This window comes from Bos taurus, chromosome 3, assembly GCF_002263795.3.
Source record: "Bos taurus isolate L1 Dominette 01449 registration number 42190680 breed Hereford chromosome 3, ARS-UCD2.0, whole genome shotgun sequence".
In the NCBI taxonomy this organism is placed as follows: Eukaryota; Metazoa; Chordata; class Mammalia; order Artiodactyla; family Bovidae; genus Bos; species Bos taurus.
This window is the reverse complement of record NC_037330.1, coordinates 331,027-349,561: the sequence shown is the minus strand read 5'-3', so window position 1 is coordinate 349,561 and position 18,535 is coordinate 331,027. Positions and strand designations below refer to the sequence as shown.

Below are 18,535 nucleotides of genomic sequence, written 5' to 3'. Positions count from 1 at the left end.
AAGATTTTTCCACAGTTTGTTGTGATCCACACAGTCAAAGGCTTTGGTGTAGTTAGTAAAGCAGAAGTAGATGTTTTTCCTGGAACTCTCTTGCTTTCTCTATGATCCAATGGATGTTGGCAATTTGACCTATGGCTCCCCTGCCTTTTCTAAATCCAACTTAAACATCTGGAAGTTCTCTGTTCAGTTCAGTCACTCAGTCCTTTCCGACTCTTTGCAACCCCATGAACTGCAGACACCCGGCCTCCCTGTCCATCACCAACTCCCGGAGTTTACCCAAATTCATGTTCATTGAGTCAGTGATGCCATCCAGCCATCTCATCCTCTGTCATCCCCTTCTCCTCCTGCCCTCAATCTTTCCCAGCATCAGGGTCTTTTCAAATGAGTCAGCTCTTTACATCAGGTGGCCAAAGTATTGAAATTTCAGCTTCAGCATCAGTCCTTCCAATGAACACTCAGGACTGATCTCTTTAGGATGGACTGGTTGGATCTCCTTGCAGTCCAAGGGATTCTCAAGAGTATTCTCCAACACCACAGTTCAAAAGAATCAATTCTTCATCGCTCAGCTTTCTTTATAGTACAACTCTCACATCCATACATGACTACTGGAAAAACCATAGCCTTGACAGACCTTTGTTGATAAAGTAATGTCTCTGCCCTTCACGTGCTATTAAAGCCTTGCTTTGAGAATTTTGAGCATTACTTTGCTAGCGTGTGATATGACTGCAATTGTAGTTTGAGCATTCTTTGGCATTGCCTTTCGTTGGGATTGGAATGAAAACTGACCTTTTCTAGTCCTGGACACTGCTGAGTTTTCCAAATTTGCTGACATATTGAGTGCAGCACTTTCATAGCATTATCCTTTAGGATTTGAAATAGCTCAGCTGGAACTCCATCACCTCCATTAGCTTTGTTCATAATGATGTCTCTGAGGCTGTCTTAACTTCTCATTCCACCTGGCTCTAGGTGAGTGATCACACCATTGTGCCTATCTGCATCTTGAAGATATTTTTTGTATAGTTCTTCTGTGTATTCTTGCCACCTCTTCTTAGTATCTTCTGCTTCTGTTAGGTCCATAATGTTTCTGTCCTTTACTGTGCCCATCTTTGCATGAGATGTTCCCTTAGTATCTCTAATTTTCTTGAAGAGATCTCTAGCCATTCCCATTCTATTATTTTCCTGTATTTCTTTGGATTGATCTGAGGAAAGCTTTCTTATCTCTACTTGCTATTCTTTGGAACTCTGCGTTCAGATGGATATAGCTTTCCTTTTCTCCTGTGCCTTTCACTTCTCTTCTTTTCTCACTTGTTTGTAAGGCCTCCTCAGACAACCATTTTGCCTTTTTGCATTTCTTTCTCTTGGGGATGGTCTTGATCACTGCCTCCTGTACAATGTCATGAACCGCCATCCATAGTTCTTCAGGCACTCTTTTCTATCAGATCTAATCCTTTGAATCTATTTATCACTTCCACTGCATAATTGTAAGGGGTTTGATTAGGTCATACCTGAATGCTCTAGTGGTTTCCCTTACTTTCTTCAATTTAAGTCTAAATTTGGGAATAAGGAGTTCATGATATGAGCCACAGTCAGCTCCTGGTCTTGATTTTGCTGACTGTATAGAGCTTCTCCATCTTCCACTGCAAAAAAATATAATTAATCTGATTTCAGTATTGACCATCTGGTGATGTCCATGTGTAGAGTCATCTCTTGTGTTGTTGGAAGAAGGTGTTAGCTATAACCAGTGCATTCTCTTGGCAAAAATCTGTTAGCCTTTGCCCTGCTTCATTTTGTACTCCACGGCCAAACTTGCCTTTTACTCTAGGTATCTCTTGACTTGTAATTTTGCATTCCAGTCCTCTGTGATGAAGGACAGGATTTTTTGGTGTTAGTTCTAGAAGGTCTTGTAGGTCATCATAGAACCATTCAACTTCAGGTTCTTCAGCATTAGTAGTTGGGGCATAGATTTGGATTACTGTGATAGTGAATGGTTTGCCTTGGAAATGAACAGATACCATTCTGTCATTTTTGAGATTGCACGAAAGTACTGCATTTCTGACTTTTTTGTTTACTATGAGGGCAATTCCATTTCTTCTAAGAGATTCTTGCCACAGTATTAGATATAATGGTCATTTGAATTAAATTTGCCCTTTTTGGTCCATTTAGTTCACCAATTCCTGAAATGTCAATGTTCATTCTTGCCATCTCCTGTTTGACTGCTTACAATTTACCTTGATTCATGGGCAAAACATTCCAGGTTCCTATGCAGTATTGTTCTTTATAGCATCAGACTTTACTTCCATCACCAGTCATATACACAACTGGGTGTTGTTTTCACTTAGGCTCCATGTCTTCATTCTTCCTGGAGTTATTTCTCTGCTCTTCTCCAGTAGCATATTGGGCACCTACTGATCTGAGGAGTTCATCTTTCAGTGTCCTATCTTTTTGCCTTTTCATACTGTTCATGGGGTTCTCAAGGCAAAAATACTGAAGTGGTTTGCCATTCCCTTCTCCAGTGGACCACTCTTTGTCAGAACCCTCCACCATACCTGTCCATCTTGGGTGATCCTACATGGCATGGCTCGTATTTTCATTAGTTAGACAAGGCTGTCATCAGTTTGGTTAGTTTTCTGTGACTGTGGTTTTCATTCTGTCTGCCCTCTGATGTATAAGGATAAGAGGCTTATGGAAGCTTCCTGATGGGAGAGCCTGACTGAGGGGGAAACTGGGTCTTATAATGATGGGCGGGGCATGCTCAGTCAGTTCAGTTGCTCAGTTGTGTCCGACTCTTTGTGACCCCCATGGACTGTCACATGCCTGGCTTCCCTGTCCATCACCTACTCCCAGAGCATACTCAAACTCATGTTCATAGAGTTGGTGATGCCATCCAACAATCTTGTTCTCTGTTGTCCCCTTCTCTTCCTGCTTTCAATCTTTCCCAGCATTGAGATCTTTTTCAATGAATCAGTTCATCACATCAGGTGATTTGATGGGAGTTTCAGCTTCAGCATCAGTCCTTCCAATGAATATTCAGGACTGATTTCATTTAGGATTGACTGGTTGGATTTCCTTGGTGTTCAGAAGACTCTCAAGACTCTTCTCCAACACCACAGTTCAAAAGCAGCAATTCTTCGGCACTCAGCTTTCTTTGCAGTCCAATTCTGACATCCATACATGACTACTGGAAAAACCACAGCCTTGACTAGATGGACCTTTATTAGCAAAGTAATGTCTCTGCTTTTTAATATGCTGTCTAGGTTGGTCATAACTTTTCTTCCAAGAGGCAAGTGTTTCTTAATTTCATGGCTGCAGTCACCATGTTCAAAGATTTTGGAGCCCAAGAAAATAAAGTCTGTCACTGTTTCTATTGTTTCCCCATCTATTTGCCACGAAGTAATGGGACTGGATGCCATGATCTTAGTTTTCTGAATGTTGAGTTTTAAGCCAACTTTTTCACTCACCTCTTTCACTTCCATCAAGAGGCTCTTTAGTTCTTTTTCGCTTTTGGCCATAAGGATGCTGTCATCTGCATATCTGAGGTTATTGATATTTCTCCTGGTAATCTTGATTCCAGCTTGTGCTTCATCCATCCTGGCATTTCTCATGATGTACTCTGCATATAAGTTAAATAAGCAGGGTGACAATATACAGCTTTTACATACTCATTTCCCAATTTGGAACCAGTCTATTTTTCCATGTCCAGTTCTTTTTGTTTTCTTTTTAAAATTAATTTAATTGGAGGCTAATTACTTTACAATATTGTGGTGGTTTTTTGCCATATCCCAGTTCTAACTGGGACATAACCCATGTCCGGTTCTAACTTATTTCTTGACATGCATATAGCTTTCTCAGGAGGCAGGTCAGGTGGTTTGGTATTCCTTTGTGTTGTGACCCTTTGATAACAACAAACTGGAAAATTCTTAAAGAGATGGTAAATCTTTAATCCACTTATCTGTTGATGGGTGGGGCTGTATTTCCTCCCTATTATTTGGCCTGAGGCCAAACTGTCCATGCATGCCTCCACCTTCTCCAGACTTCTGGACACTAATAGGAAAGTATGTGTGTTCAAACAGGAGATGACAACAGTGAATATTGGTATTTAAGAAATCACTGAACTGAAATGGATGGAAAAGGGTGAATTTAATTCAGATGACCTTTATATCTACTACTGTGGGCAAGAATCACTTAGAAGAAATGAAGTAGCCCTCATGGTCAAGAAAAGTGTCCGAAATGCAGTACTTTGCTGCAATCTTAAAAATGACGGAATGATCTTGGCTCATTTCTAAGGCAAACTATTCAATATCACAGTAATCCAAATCTGTGCCCTAACCACTAATGCTGAAGAAGCTGAAGTTGAACTGTTCTATGATACCTACAAGACCTTCTAGAACTAACACCAGAAAAGATGTCCTTTAAATCATAGGGGACTGTATGCAACAATAGGAAGTCAGGAGGTACCTGGAGTAACAGCAAGTTTGGCCTTGGAGTACAACATGAAGCAAGGAAAGGCTAACAGAGTTTTGCCAAGAGAAAGCACTGGTCATAGCAAATATCCTCTTCAAACAATGCAAGAGAAGACTCTACACATGGTCATTACCAGATGGTCAATACTGAAATCAGATTGATTATATTCTTTGCAGTGGAAGATGGAGAAGCTCTTTTACAGTCAGCAAAAACAAGACCAGGTGCTGACTGTGGCTCACATCAAGAACACCTTATTGCCAAATTCAGACTTAAATTGAAGGAAGTAGGGGAAACCACTAGAACATTCAGATATGACCTAAATCGAACCTTTTACGACTACACAGTGGAAATGATAAATAGATTCAAAGGACTGGATCTGATAGACTTCCTGAAGACCTATGGATGGAGGTTCATGACTTTTACAGGTGGTGATCAACACCATTCCTGAGAAAAAGAAATGCAAAAAGGCAAAATGCAAAAAGGTTGTCTGAGGAGGCTTTACAAACAGCTGAGAAAAGAAGAGAAGCAAAAGGCACAGGATAAAAGGAAAGATACCCATTTGAATGCAGAGTTCCAAAGAATAGCAATGAGAGATAAGAAAGCCTTCCTCATTGGTCAATGCAAAGAGATACAGGAAAACAAGAGAATGGGAAAGACCTGAGACCTCTTCAAGAAAATTAGATACCAAGGGAACATTTCATGAAAAGTTAGACACAGTAAACTACAGAAATGGTATGGACCTAACAGAAGCAGAAGATTCTAAGAAGAGGTGGGAAGAATACACAGAACTATACAAAAAAGATCATCATGACCTAGATAAACACAATGGTGATCACTCATTTAAACCCAGATATCCTGGAATGAGAAGTCAAGTGGGCCTCAGGAAGCATCATTATGAACAAAGTTAGTGGAGATGATGGAGTCCCAGCTGAGCTATTTCAAATCCTAAAAGATGATGCTGTAAAAGTGCTGCACTCAAGATGTCAGCAAATTTGGAAAACTCAGCAGTGTCCACAGGACTGAAAAAGGTGAGTTTTCATTCCAATTCCAAAGGAGGGGAGTGCCAATGAAAGTTCAAAGTACCACACATTTGTGCTCATTTTATGTGCTAGCAAGGTAATGCTCAACATCCTTCAAGCTAGGCATCAACAGTACTTAAACTGAGAACTTACAGATGTACAACCTGGGTTTAGAAAAGGCAGAGGAACCTGACATTTCCAACATCCACTGGATCATAGAAAAGGTAGGAGAATTTCAGAAAAACAACTACTTCTTTTTCATTGACTAAACAAAAGCCTTTGACTATGTGGATCACAACAAACTATGGAAAATTCTTAAAGAGATGGGAATACCAGGCCACCTAAACTGCCTCCTGAGAAATCTGTATGCAGATCAAGAAGCAACAGTTATAACCAGACATGGAACAGGAGACTGGTTAATAATTGGGAAAGAAGTATATCAAGGCTGTATATTGTCACCTTGCTTATTTAACTAATACGCAGAGTACATCATGTGAACTGCCAGGCTAGATGAATCACAAACTGGAATCAAGATTTCTGGGAGAAATATAAACAACCTCAAATATACAGATAATACCACCCTTATGGCAGAAAGTGAAGAGCAACCAAAGAGCTTCTTAATGAAAGTGAAAAAGCTTTCTTAAAACTCAACCTTCAGAAAACTAGGATCATGGCATCCAGTCTCATCACTTCATGGCAAATAGATGGGGAAACAATGGAAACAGTGAAGGACTTTATTTTCTTGGACTCCAAAATCACTGCAGACAGTGACTGCAGCCATGAAAATAAGATACTTGCTTCTTGGTTAAAAAAAAAAGCTATGACAAACAGACTATTAAGAAGAGACATCACTTTGCTGACAAAGGTCAAAAAGTCAAAACTATCATTTTTCCAGTAGTCATGTATGGATGTAAGGGTTGGGCCATAAAGAAGGCTGAGCGTGGAAGCGCTGATGCTTTCAAATTGTGGGGCTAGAGAAGACTCTTGAGAGTCCCTTAGACAGCAAGGAGATTAAACCAGTCCATCCTAAAGGCGATCAACTCTGAATTTGGAGTTGGAAGGACTGATGCTGAAGCTGAAGCTCCATTACTTTGGCCACCTGTTGTGAAGAACAGACTCCTTGGGAAAGACCCTGATGCTGGGAAAGATTGAGGGCAGCAGGAGAAGAAGAGGACAGATGATGAGATGGTTGGATGGCATCACTGACTCAATGGACATGAGTTTGAGCAAATTCCAGGAGATAGTGAAGGATAGGGAAGGCTAGTATCCTGCAGTCCATGGGGTCACAGAGTTGAACATGACTTAGGGGCTAAACAACAACAACAGACTGACCAGGCTTTTTCTGGGGTAAGGTCCCCTGCTCCAGTCCTGCTGGAGATGGGTACCTAGCCTGTCTGCCTCAGGATGAGATTCTGTTAAGAGCTTTGCTCTAGATGAGGCTGTCTGGATCATAAGAGTTATAATATCCTGCTTCAAGTAATTTTATCACTGCTTGAAATAAAGCTTGTACACTGAAGCCTTAATAGCAGGTTTCCCCCCATTCCCCATTTTAAAACAGAAATTTCTTAGATAGAATGGCTATCATCAAAAAATCCACAAAAAAGAAATGCTGGAGTGGGTGTAAAGAGAAGGGAACTCTTCTACACTATAGCTGGGAATGTAAATTGGTATAGCCACTATGGAGAACAGTATGGAGGTTACTTAAAAAGTGAAAAATAGAGCTACCATATGACTCTGCAATCCCACTCCTGGGCATATATCTGGAGAAAGCATGATTGAAAAGATACATGCACGCCAATGTTCATTGCCTGACTATTTACAATAACCAAGACATGGAAGCAATCTAAATGCCCATTGACAGAGGAATGGATAATGAAGATGTGGTTCATATATACAATGGAATATTACTCAGCCATTAAAGAATGAATGATGCCATTTGAAGCAACATGGATGGATATAGAGAGTGTCATACTGAGTCAAGTAAGTTAGACAGAGAAGGAGAAATATCACATGACATCCCTTATACATGAAATCTAAGAAAAAATGATACATATGAACTTACTTCCAAAACAGAGAGACTCGCAGACTTAGAAAATGAACTTATCGTTGCTAAGAAAGGATAGTTAGGGACTTTGGGAGAGTCATGTATACACTGCTATATTTAAAATGGGTAACTAAAAGGACCTATGATATAGCACACGGAACTCTGCTCAATGTTGTGTGCCAGCCTGGGTGGGAGGGGTGTTTGAGAGAGAATGAATACATGTATGTGGATGGTGAATCTCTTCCCCATTCACTTGAAGCTACCACAACACTGTTAATCACCTATATCCCAATACAAAATAAAAAAAAGTTTTTTGGGAAAAAAAGAGATAACCATCAACGATACTGCATAGCACGGATAACATAGTGGTGAATGATGAACGGTGCAGCTGGATTCGTGGTCTCCAAAGGAGAAGCTTTAACTCTGGGACCAAAGACAGTCTCAGTCACTCATAACTTTGTGTAGATTTTTATTTAAAGTGAAAGTGACAGAAAAAGCTTCTGACATAGACATCAGAAGGGGTTAGGTGAGTATCCACCTCACTAGTTTAAGCGGGGCCTTACATATTTCTTAACTGGCTGCTGAGAATAGATAAAAAGAACACCTCAAGGTTGTAAGAGTTCCACCAGACCCTTTCCCAAGGCATACATCCTGAGATAATTTTTGGCACAAACTTAGCCAGGGAGAAAGGGTTCTGGGCAACGTCTCTGGGCAAGGTATACTGTTGCTATGTAATCAGGGGTACAAGTCTTGAGAAACAGGTTCCCAGGTAATATTTGTTACAGTTATAATCATTAACATAGAGCCTAAGAAAAATCAGGTAAGGTAGGAATACCAGACCACCTTACCTGCCTCCTGAGAAATCTGTATGCAGGTCAAGAAGCAACAGTTAGAACTGGACATGGAACAACAGACTGGTTCCAAATTGGGAAAGGAATACGTCAAGGCTGTATATTGTCACCCTGCTTATTTAGCTTATACATAGAGTACATCATGAGAAACACTGGGCTGGATAAAGCACGAGCTGGAATCAAGATTGCCAGGAGAAATACCAATAACCTCAGATGTGCAGATGGCATCACCCTTATGGCAGAAAGTAAAGAAGAACTAAAGAGCCTCTTGATGAAAGTGAAAGAGGTGAGTGAAAAAGCTGGCTTAAAGCTCAACATTCAGAAAACTAAGATCATGGTGTCCAGTCCTATCACTTCATGGCAAATAGATGGGGAAACAGTGACAGACTATTTTCTTGGACTCCAAAATCACTGTGGCTGGTGACTGCAGCTGTGAAAATAAAAGATGCTTGCCCCTTGGAAGAAAAGCTATGATCAACCTAGACAGCATATTAAAAAGCAGAGACATTATTTTGCCAACAAATGTCCGTCTAGTCAAAGCCATGGTTTTTCCAGTAATCATGTATGGATGTGAGAGTTGGATAATAAAGAAACCTAACACCGAAGAATGATGCTTTTGATGTGTTGGAGAAGACTCTTGAGAGTCCCTTGGACTGCAAGGGGGTCAAATCAGTCAATCCTAAAAGAAATCAGTCCTGAATATTCATTTGAAGGACTGGTGTTGAAGCTCCAATATTTTCTCCACCTGATAGGAAGATATGACTCATGGGAAAAGAACCTGATGCTGGTGAAGACTGAAGGCAGGAGAAGGGGACGACAGAGGATGAGATAGTTGTATGGCAACAACGGCTCGATGAACATGAGTTTGAGCAAGCTCTGGGAGTTGGTGATGGACAGGGAAGCCTGGCCTGGTGTAGTCCACGGGGTCACAAAGAGTCGGACATGACTGAGTGACTGAACTGAACTGAAGAAAAGCATTTCCATGAATAATATACTGTGCTGTGTGTGTGTGATCATTTTCCAGACCTAAAGAAAGGCCAGATCTTGGGCAAGATACATTGTTGCACAAGGCTTAAGGGAAACATGAGCAAGAATGTTCACCTTCTTCTTAAAGGGCCCTAAGCTTTAACTCTCTCATTCCCTCCTTTTTCTTTTAGGAGAATATGGTTGTCAGGGAAAGGGGTGGAGAAATCATATATAATTTCTTCCTGTTGGTAAGTGGCACAGACCCTAAATTGTTAAGGCAACATATTCTCCTTACCCTCAGGGTCTCTGATCTAGAGGCCCCAAGTAACAGTTGGAGGAGGCTGTGGCAATTGTAGGAGCTTGAACCATTGTAACTTAAAAGTCTCAAGCTGCTTAGATACAAAATTCATTATACAATTACAGATACAAGGAACAAACCACATGAATAAGATGATTACAATTATCAAACTTATCCCAGATTTAGTGGGTAATACTGGCCCTTTCGGAGAAGGCAGTGGCACCCCACTCCAGTACTCTTGCCTGGAAAATCCCATGGATGGAGGAGCCTGACAGGCTGTAGTCCATGGGGTCCCTCAGAATCGCTTATGACTGAGCGACTTCACTTTCACTTTTCACTTTCATGCATTGGAGAAGGAAATGGCAACCCACTCCAGTGTTCTTGCCTGGAGAATCCCAGGGATGGGGGAGCCTGGTGGGCTGCCGCCTCTGGGGTTGCACAGAGTCGGACACGACTGAAGCGACTTAGCAGCAGCAGCACTGGCACTTTGTGATGTTCCCATCTGTAAGACAAAGAAAGAGATGATGTTCAGCGACTGTTCTTTCTTACTGTGGAAGCACCCCTCCCCCAGGTCTCTGCTGGGTGATGGGTAGAATATCTAGCCTCTCCCTTGCACTGGCCGGTCAGAGTCTGCCCATTCATCTGGTGCAGGTGCCCATCTTTCTCTCAGCTTGCTCTGAGGGAAAGGTGAGGACTGGTTGGGAAAGTCCCTGGCTATGTCCCAAACCCGTTGCCAGTCCCTGTCAAAAATGATCACCCCACGGCTTCCTTTTTGTCTCATATCACATGCTGGGTGGAGCAGTGTAGCTTGCTCCAAGGCTCCTATGGTCAAATCCTGAAGAGCGGGTACCCCTCTCATTACTGTGTTCATTTGTGCTCTTATGATATGAGACAGTGCTATGTGTTCTGAGTGACTTTTCTATACACCAATGGGTCAGAGTTGAAACCCAAAGTGGCTTCCCCTGGTGACTTTACACCACTTCTTTAGTTACCTCCCAGGCTTTTCAAGATACAGTCTAAAGGGATGGGACTGAAATGGTGTGAAGCTCCCATTTGTAAGAGAGAAAAAGTGGCACCTGACACCCTTTTTTTTTCTACCAGAGGTGTATCTCTCTGTTCTAGATGGTGGTGGAGACAAGTTTTCCACCTAAGTGTCCCTTCCCTGATTGGATTTAACTCGTCTCCTATTGGCTCGGGTGTACTATCTGTTCTCTTTGATCCTACTCGTTCCACCGTCAGGGAGGGGTGGAGATGCACCAGGAGCGGACCTGGTAGCATTCCACATTGATGTCTAGTCCCTTACCATCAAAGCCTTCATTTCGTTTCCCCTTTTTCTCAGACGCCATCCAGGGTGCCACAGGATAGTCTTCTGGAATGCGCCCCATGCCAAAGTCGCAAGGTGACCATGAGTACTGTGTGTGTTCGTGCCCTGTTGCAGGAAAAGTGGTAAGTCCAAAGGGACAAATGTGAAACCCAAACGTCTCTTCTGAGAAAAGCCATGCCAGTCTATGGAATTTCCAAGGAGGCAATGAAGACTTGGCCAGCGGTGAAAAGATAGTCTATCCTGTTCATGGAGTGTCAAGGTCAGCCTTTCTATTCCTGTCCTGCAGATTGTACGGAAAGATTATCTAAGGAGCTGAGACCAGAGCCACCAGGCATTCTCTGGTCTGCTAAGAGCTAGCATTACCAAGGGAAGAAGTGTGCTGCTTTTCCAATTTGCCCCAAACTGAGGTGCCCCAATCTATATCCTCAGGAATCTCATGCTCACCAGCAATGTCTCTGTCCATGTAGTCCAGAGGCATAGTGGTGACAAGAACTCGCCTCTGGGTCTCTGAAGTCAGGATGGTGATTTCCAGTCTGAGAGATGTCCCTGGAGCTAGAGTTCTAGCTAGCTCCCTAATGTGTCTGTGCCTGCAGTGTCTGTAAAACTTGAAATGGGGGTCTGGCTAGAAAAACACAATAGAAGCATGGATTGAAGGTCCCCTGAAAGTCTATAAACTGGCACACTAGATTCAGTTCAGTCAGTTCAGTTGCTCAGTCGCGTCCAACTCCTTGCGACCGTGTCCATCGAGTCGGTGATGCCATCCAACCATCTCACCCTCTGTTGATCCCTTCTCCTCCTGCCTTCAATCTTTCCCAGCATCAGGGTCTTTTCCAATAAGTCACTTCTTCCCATCAGGTGGCCATAGTATTGGAGCTTCAGCTTCACCATCAGTCCTTCCAATGAGTATTCAGGACTTATTTCCTTTAGGATTGACTGGTGTGATCTCCACAATTCAAAAGCATCTATTCTTCAGTGCTCAGCTTTCTTTATGATCCAACTCTCACATCCATACATGACTACTGGAAAAACCATCACTTTGACTAGACTGACTTTGTCAGCAAAGTGATGTCTCTGCTTTTTAATACACTGTCTAGGTTGATCATAGCTTTTCTTCCAAGGGGCAAGTGTCATTTAATTCCATGGCTGCAGTTACCATCTGCAAAGATTCTGGAGTCCAAGAGAAGCAAGTCTGTCACTGTTTCCATTGTTTCCCCATCTATTTGACATGAAGTGATGGGACTGGATGCTATGATCTTCATCTTTTGAATGTTGAGTTTTAAGCCAGCTTTTTCACTCTCCTCTTTCACTTTCATCAAGAGGCTCTTTAGTTCCTCTTCACTTTCTGCCATAAGGATGGTGTCATCTGCATATCTGAGGTTATTGATATTTCTCCTGGCAATCTTGATTCCAGCTTGTGCTTCATCCAGCCTGGCATTTCGCATGATGTACTCTGCAATAAGCAGGGTGACAATATACAGCCTTAACATACTCCTTTCCCAATTTGAAGCCAGTCCATTGTTCCACATCCAGTTCTAGCTGTTGCTACTTGACCTGCATACAGACTTCTCAGGAGGCAGGTAAGATGGTCTGGTATTCCCATCTCTTTAAGAATTTCCCACAGTTTGTTGTTATCCACACAGTCAAAGGCTTTGGTGTAGTCAATAAAGCAGAAGTAGATGTTTTTCTGGAACTCTCTCGCTTTCTCTATAATCCAGTGGATATTGGCAGTTTGATCTCTCTGGTTCCTCTGCCTTTTCTAAATGCAGCTTGAACATCTGAAAGTTCTGTTGAAGCCTGGCTTGGAAATTTTGCGCATTATTTTGTTAGCTTGTGAGATAATCGACCTTTTTCAGTCTTGTGGTCACTGCTGAGTTTTCCAAATTTGCTGGCATATTGATTGCAGCACTTTCATTGCATCGTCTTTTAGGATTTGAAATAGCTCAACTGGAATTCCAACATCTTCACTAGCTTTGTTTGTAGTGATGCTTCCTGAGGCCCACTTGACTTTGCTTTCCAGGATGTCTGGTTCTAGGTGAGTGATCACACCACTGTGGTTATTTGGGTTATTAAGACCTTTTTTGTATAGTTCTTCTGTGTATTCTTGCCAAATCTTCTTAATATCTTCTGCTTCTGTTAGGCCCATACCATTTCTATCCGTTACTGTGAGCTTGTATGAAATGTTCCCTTAGTATCTCTAATTTTCCTGAAGAGATCTCTAATCTTTCCCAAACAATAGAAGCTGTTTTCCTGTATTTCTTTCATTGATCATTGAGGAAGGCTTTCTTATCTTTCCATGCTATTCTTTGGAACTCTGCATTCAGATGGGTTTATCTCTCCTTTTCTCCTGTGCCTTTCTCTTCTCTTCTTTCATCAGTTGTTTGTAAGGCCTCCTCAGACAACCGTTTTGGCTTTTTGCATTTCTTTTTCTTGGGGATGGTCTTGATCATTGCCTCCTGTACAATGTCACTAACTGCCGTCCATAGTTCTTCAGGCACTCTATCGGATCTAATCCTTTGAAGCTATTTGTCACTGTCACTGTGTAATCATAAGGGGTTCGATTTAGGTCATACCTGAATGTTCTAATGGTTTTCCTTACTTTCTTCAATTTAAGTTGATTTTGGCAATAAAGAGTTCATGATCTGAGCCACAGTCAGCTCCCAGTCTTGTTTTTGCAGACTATATTGAGCTTCTCCATCTTTGGCTGCAAAACATATAATCAATCTGATATTGACCATATGGTGATGTCCACGTGTAGAGTCATCTCTTGTGTTGTTGGAGGAGGGTGTTTGCTATGACCAAGGCGTTCTCTTCGTAAACCTCTGTTAGCCTTTGCCTTGCTTCATTTTGTACTCCAAGGCCAAACTTGCCTTTTACTCCACGTATCTCTTGACTTCCTACTTTTGCATTACAGTCCCGTATGACTTAAAGGACTTCTTTTTGGTGTTAGTTCTAGAAGGTCTTGTAGGTCATCAAAGAACCGTTCAACTTCAGCTTCTTCAGCATTAGTGGTTGGGGCATAGACTTGGATTGCTATAACATTGAATGGTTTGCCTTGGAAACGAACAGGGTTCATTCTGTCTTTCTTGATGTTGCACTGAAGTACTACATTTCAGACTCTTTTGTTGATTATGAGGGTTACTCCATTTCTTCTAAGGGATTCTTGCCCACAGTATTTAGATATAATGGTCATCTGAATTAAATTTGCCCAGTCTGGTCCATTTTAGTTCACTATTTGTAACATGTTGATGTTCACTTTTGCCATCTCCTGTTTGACCACTTCCAATTTACACTGATTCATGGACCTAACACTCCAGGTTCCTATATATTGCTCTTTACACATCAGACTTTACTTCCATCACCAGTCACATCCCCAATTGGGTGTTGTTTTTGCTTTAGTTCTGTCTCTTCATTGTTTCTGGAGTTATTTCTCCACTCTTCTTCAATAGCATATTGGGCACCTACTGATTTGGGGAGTTAATCTTTCAGTGTCCTATCTTTTTGCCTTTTCATACTGCTCATATGGATCTCAAGGCAAGAGTACTGAAGTGATTGGCACACTAGGTTAGTAGCTTCAAATTCCCCAAGCAGTTACAAAATGGTCGGAGAGACCAGGAAAAGCTGATTGGGCAAAAGAACTTCAGTCCATATGCTTTTGAGTTAGCAAAATAGAGCCTTTACAGTAAAACAGTAAAAGAGTTCCAGCTCTGAGTATTCTTACCTTGCTTTGAAGATCCTGGATGAGCCCCCAAGATGATAGCTTAGCAGTGAATGGTGAACACTGCCACCGGATTTGTGGTCTCCAAAGGAGAAGCTTTAACTCTGAAACCAAAAACAGTCTCAGTCACTCAGAGTTTTGTGTAGATTTTCCTTTAAAGTAAAAGTGACAGAAAAAGCTTCTGACATAGACATCAGAAGTGGGTAGCAGAGAACCCACCTCCCTATTTTAAGCAGGGCCTTATTTACGTCTCAGCTGGTTGCTGAGAATAGATAAAAAGAATACCTTAAGGCATAAGACTTTCACCAGACCATTACCCAAAGCATACATTTTGAGATAACTTTGGCACAAGATTAGCCAGGGAGGAAGGATTCTAGGAAAGGTCTCTGGGAAAGATATACTGTTGCTATGTAATCAGGGGTACAAGTCTTGAGAAACAGGTTCCCAGGCAAGATCTGTTACAGTTACAATCATTAATATAGAGCCTAAGAAAAGCATTTCCATGAGCAAGACCTTGTGTGTGTGATCATTAGTTCCTTAGTTCCTGATCTAAAGAAAGGCCAGTTCTGAGGCTGGGTACATTGTTGCACAAGGCTTGAGGAAATCATGAGCCAGAATGTTCACTTCCTCCTTAAAGGGCCCTAAGCTTTAACTCTATCAGCACAGGGAACTCTACTCAATATTCTGTCATAACCTATATAGGAAAAGAATTTGAAAAAGAATATTATATATACATAACTGAACCACTTTGTTGTATATGTGAAAGTAATACAACATTGTAAATCAATTATAATATAAAATAAAGAAACTAAAAATGAAACAGAAAGTCTTTGTACTTTTATATCTGAACCCATCTAGCATTTCCCCTCAGACAACTCAAAAGTCCTTTGACTGGACCACTTCCAGTAAGTGTTCCCCTAAGATTTTCAGGGCCTGAGAAACTGTACAAATGGAAGTCCATATGTCTAAATACTATTTTAAAAGCCATTGGAATATATTATAACAACATAAATTCAATTTTCAAATAAAATTGTCACTTTTTTATGTTTTCAAGAGTAATTTTTCTAAAATGTTCAAAATCAAAAGTTAAAGGGAAGAAATATAATTTATGATTAATAAACATTAAGAATTGAATATCAAGTATTTAAATAAAGTTGAAACTTTTTACTTGACATTTTGAAAACGTAATGAAGTTTTATTAAATAAAGTTATTTATGATTCAAGTGTTCAATATCAAGTTAGAGTCATGTTTCACATACTTTATGTGTATTCATATTAAAGAGTAATATGAATTGTTTAATTTTGCAAAATACTTGCCAGCCTCCATGTGAACTGCTGCAAATACTGAATTAATTTATGGGTACCTCTGGGATCTTAAATTAGAGCATGCAGAAAAACAAGAAAATGGTTATTTCGTAGTGCTGGGAGATGGTATGTTCTTATACAAGAATCTATTGCATTCAAGGAATCTTAGTGGAGGGATCTGACAAGTGGACTTAGCTTTCTTCCGTTGCCTAAGCTCTTCCATTGTTTGTATTCACTGGCGAAGCAGTCTCTGTCTGCACAGGTAGTGGCACAACCTAGGAACTTCACAGATGTTGCCTTCTGTTTCAAGGACACTGGCTAGAAAACATGGATAAGCAGCTCCCTGGGACCTGAGCAGTGTTAACCACGAGAACGGGGTGTCACAGTGTTGAGAGATCCCAAATAACCACAGTGTCCTGTGTTCTTTAATGCATGTGTGCGTGTATTTGTGGTTTTCAGGCTCCCTTGCCAGCCTGGGCTAAGAGCAGTCTATCCCTACCCAGTCGAAAGAGAAATACTAATTTTAGGCATGAGGTGAGATTACAAGTATGGTCTTTCTTATCAAAATCTCACTGACTCTCATGAATGCAGAGTGGAGGTGGAGGTGGAGGGCAGACCAGTGGGTCTCACTTTGCTAACAAAAATAGGCTTTCTCTGCTGAGTTACATAGCATGGCCATTTAAATGTCACCATATCTGCCAATCTGGCTGTTAAATTCACTGAATTGCAAAAGACAGAGGCAAGTTTCTCATTCATTCATTCACTCACTAAATGTGAATTTACTGAGCACCTGTTTTGTGGGTCTTCTCTGGGTTCAGGGAATAAAGAGATGAGTGGCACTGTGAGGGTCTCCCAATGTAGAGGAGACAGGCGTGTAATAAAGGTAAGTATTTACAGTATGCTTAAGGGGCTCCGGGAACACAGAGGAAAGAGCAACTGCCATGTTAGTATGGCCTAGAGCAGGCTTATAGGATGAGGCAGAGTAATGCTGGCTCCCATGAGTTGCTAACTGAATGCCTGCCATGTTCCAGACTTTCTATAAACTGCCATGTTTACTGCCCACAATCACTTGCAGAGGTGGTCATTTGTGTCCATTTTATGCATGAGAAAGGTTAAGTAAATTGCTCAATGTTACACAGCTAGTAAGTGACGGTAAGACGTTTAACACCCATTTCTTCCTAACTCCACTATGGATGGACTTCTCACTGTGTCCTTATATTTGAAGAGTCTTGAAAGACGTGTAGGAATTTACTTGAGTGAAACGAGGGTAAAGAGCATCCAGGCAAGAGCAGTAGCATTTGTTGTTCAAGATCTCAGGTGTAAACTAAAATTATAAAGCACAGCCTATCCATAAAGATGAAATCACATAAACATGTAATTACAGCTATTTGACTGATTTGTATAGGGTCCTGTGCAAATCCCTTTGCTTAGTTGATTTACAATACTTTCTAAAGGTCAAGTTCTTGGTAACATCTAAATTCTCTCCATTCAGACACAGCATTCCTACTCTTTCATGAATGTTCTCCTGTGTGTGTGTGTTCATGGTGGAGAAAGAGGGTATAGGAATATTCTCTAGTGGGTACTCCTGGTACTCTCCCTGTGGATTTCTTTTTTCTAAGCCTTTTTACACTTGAAATTAGTTTTCCAGACATTTCCCAGCAAGCAGTTTGAGATGTGAGACCATGTCCTGTCTATGCACCATCTGAAGGTAACATGGATTCTCTAACATAGAATCATTAGCACTGGAGTCTGGTTTCAGTACAACAAACCAAGGTGAAATGAAATATTTTCTGCCATATGGTGAGCAAGAAATGTCACAGCCATCAGTGATTTCAGGCCTCCAAATGTGAATGAAGGCTCCCAAAATGGAACACAATGCCTGCAAACCAGCAGATGCCACCAACACCCCACGCCCTCTCCCCCACCCCACACAGATTGCTGAGGAGCTGGGGGTGGGGGAATGCAAGAAGAAGCCATCTGCTACATCTGCCACCCCTTAGGGTGAACAAGAAATTAAGAAGGTAAACAATCTAGAAACAGGATTTGGCCCCATATAGTTGGCGGTGGCGGCTGAAAGGCTTTAGTCGTGTCTGACTCTTTGTGATCCTATGGACTGCAGCCTGCCAGGCTCCTCTGTCCATGGGATTCTCCAGGCAAGAATACTGGAGTGGGTTGCCATGCCCTCCTCCAGGGGATCTTCCCAACCCAGGGATCAAATTGCATCTCTTATGTCTCCAGCACCTGTAGGCGATTTCTTTACCACTAGCGCCACCTGGAAAGCCCCCCAGATAGCTGAGAGAGAGAGAGAGAGAGAGAGAGAGAGAGAGAGAGAGAGAGAGAGATCAGTCGCTCAGTCGTGTCCGACTCTTTGCGACCCTATGAATCGCAGCACGCCAGGCCTCCCTGTCCATCACCAACTCCCAGAGTTCACTCAGACTCACGTCCATCGAGTCAGTGATGCCATCCAGCCATCTCATCCTCTGTCGTCCCCTTCTCCTCTTGCCCCCAATCCCTCCCAGCATCAGAGTCTTTTCCAATGAGTTAACTCTTCG

At 41.7% G+C, this 18,535-nt stretch overlaps 1 long non-coding RNA gene across 1 annotated transcript; it reads right to left on the bottom strand.

The window, feature by feature from the left end:
- Nucleotides 1–7,021: 7,021 nt before the first annotated feature.
- LOC104971401 (uncharacterized) lies at nucleotides 7,022–14,972 on the bottom strand. Its single transcript, XR_003033868.2, has 3 exons — nucleotides 14,682–14,972; nucleotides 10,943–11,068; nucleotides 7,022–10,141 (listed from the first exon to the last, which is right to left on the bottom strand). It is a non-coding gene; the product is annotated as an uncharacterized lncRNA (long non-coding RNA).
- Between the last annotated feature and the right edge of the window lie 3,563 nt (nucleotides 14,973–18,535).